We start from the raw sequence: 2712 nt of genomic DNA on the forward strand, positions 1-2712 counted from the left end.
TTCAGTTGAAGCCCCTTGCTCTAAATTGGAGGTAAATTGACAATACTGAGGATGTGGACAGCAGGGAGCCCTCACAGTTAGTGTGAAGGTTGCCAGGTGCATCAGCTTTGAGAGAATCTGTGGTGTGTACTGAAGCTAACATATGTACACCATATGACTCAGCCATTCCCCTAGGAACAGAACCACAGAAATGCATACAGACAGCAAAAGATATACACAAGAATGTTCATAGCAATGCCATCTTTTCTAGCAAAAGACTGGAAGCCTATAAATGCCTATTTACACTACAGTTATATAAACTACATATGGAAACATGGAGTGTTGTAAATCAGTGAGAATAAACAAATTTCCTCTTCCTGTCTAATACAAATACAAATCATAAATATAATATTAAATGAGTGGAGGATGTAATAAAAATATTTTATGACCTTAAGTGCCCTTCAAAAAAAGTAGGGGAGAGGAAACAAGTCCATGATGAGAGATATCTAAAGGGGGACTTCTTCTAGAGAATGGGGTTGGGGAACACAGCTCTGCCGTTGAGGGTCCTATCTCATGACCAGATCAGAGTGGTGAAGTGAGTGGGTTCACACTAAAAGTCTATCAAACTATAAACTAAGCAGGAAACTGTACCCAAGTTAAACTTAAAATGTAAAGCTTACACACTAGACTAGCAACGCTCTTGTGCTAGATAGAGGACCTGTGCAAACTCACCTGGGAGCGGGGTTCAGTTCTGCAGGGTGCTGCGTCTTAGTCGTGCCAGGGCTGACTGCCCTTGGCTTTGTCTGTTGACCTGGCTCCTCCACTCTCCCTTTCTACCCCCTGCTTTCATTGTGAATGACGAGTCTTGGTCCCACCCCTTCCTCTGGTTGCTTTGCTCTTAGATTTGGTTTCTTCTCTCCAACACCTCACTAAAAAGGCTCTCATATTGGGTTAATTCTATTTTTTTTTCCTAAAATAATTTGCTTAATGGCCTGATTGAATTATTGTTTGTTTTTCACTCTTTTTTTTAACCTATTGCTGTATAATAAAATGTCCATTATGACTAATAGTTCCATCATTATTAGTCTGTGGTTTGGTCTGCCATCTTTATTTTCCTCCCCTACTGACAACTTTCAAAAAATCCTCCCCTATGACTTTCTGCTGAACACAGTGAGGGCGGGGCTGCAGAGTGGGCGGAGCTGCGGAACGGGCGGGCGGGGGCTGAGGAGTGGGCGGGGCTGGATAATGGGAGCCTTATCTTGTTCTCTGTCCTCCAGTTTGAGAGAAGAACCAGGCAAGGAGAAGAGGATTCAAAACCGATTACTAAACTACATGTAGCTTCCCACTTGCCCAAAGTGGTTAAACAGACAGCTTTCCTTGAAGCTTTAGCAAAGCTTTCTGACCTGGGTCCGCTTACAGAACTATTTGCCCTTTGCTTTTAGTTGATTATTTTTAAAAATAAATCCTCTAGTCCTCAACTGGAGATGCTGAAGAAACCAGAGAGTTTGTACCTTTTTTTTTTCTTTCCATATGAAGGTTTTGGCCAGGAGTTTTTCAAACACTGGAATAAATTTTTAATTTGGACTTTGATTTTCAGACAAGCCCAGCTCATGTTCTCTTGGGTCTCCTTCCCAAAGACCAGACATCAAACAGGCACTGCTCGCTGTCTTAGTCGAAGCGGCAGAAATGCTCACAGCCGCACCATCAACAGAAACTGCTTCCCATCCTGCCTGCCTGGGCTGCACCCTGCCTGCTACCTCGAGCTCACCAATGTGTCCGCTCTGTGAACCTAAAGCAAAGTTCTTTCACAGGAATGAATGGTGCGGGCTATGGTGCAGACGGTGTTGGGAACACTGTGAATAGTCCACCTGGGGACCCTGTGTGGAGCATCTCAGAAACAACACAGAGAATACTTACCTGGCCAGGGAGCTTCCATGAGCACGAAGGTGGCTTCCCCAGAGCCAGGCTTATCCACTGTGCTTCAGATACGTTGACCCCTATGACTTCCTCAAATTTGGGAAACTCGACTGCATGGTTTGTGGTAGTGGGGAGCTGCGTTCGCACCCCCCCGCACCCCCCCAAAAAGCATAGAATCACAAAAAGGAAAAAGCAAACAGATGCTACAAGTTACGCTGTTTGGCTTTGATTGTTTTTCTTTCTTTCTTCTTTCTTTCTTTCTTTCTTTCTTTCTTTTCCTTTTCTAAGACTCTCCTTCCCAATTTGGGTTGTAGAGGACACCCATATGCTTACTGTAAATAACACCCCAAAGTGTAACTCTTACCTTCACTTTCTCAAACTCAACTGGCAAAATGGAAAGCAGGAAGGAAGGAGAAAGAAAGAAAGGATTTGCTGTGTACAAAAGTGGTTCATTTCCCTTCACAGCCATAGATGAGAGACAGGAGGGGACGGAGACTCAATCCCAGCAGCCCCTGGAAAAGTGACCACCCAGGCAGCTACAATCATTTCCTGTCAATTGTTACCTGAAATAACCAGTGGTGGAAACAGCATCCAGTGTCATTTGGGGACTGTCTGGCACACTTGTGTCCCATAATGAGATACAAATGATTTTTTACGCGGTACTGACAGAGTCCTCAGAAGAAATCATTTCTATTCTTATTTCGAGTCACTTAATGTAATTGCCCTGAGCCCAAAAGGGGGAGTTGACTATTGGTCACCCAAGGTCTAGGACAATTCCCCCAGATACTCATGAGAATAAACTGTAGTTCTGACTAA

The 2712-nt window shown here is 44.0% G+C and overlaps 1 non-coding gene across 1 annotated transcript; it reads left to right on the forward strand.

Annotated features, from left to right (window-relative positions):
- The first annotated feature begins 1888 nt into the window (after positions 1 to 1888).
- LOC130884539 (U1 spliceosomal RNA) lies at positions 1889 to 2050 on the forward strand. The gene has a single exon (XR_009058063.1). It is a non-coding gene; the product is annotated as a U1 spliceosomal RNA (small nuclear RNA).
- The last annotated feature ends 662 nt before the right edge of the window (positions 2051 to 2712 follow it).

This window comes from Chionomys nivalis, chromosome 11 (genome assembly GCF_950005125.1).
Source record: "Chionomys nivalis chromosome 11, mChiNiv1.1, whole genome shotgun sequence".
NCBI lineage: Eukaryota > Metazoa > Chordata > Mammalia > Rodentia > Cricetidae > Chionomys > Chionomys nivalis.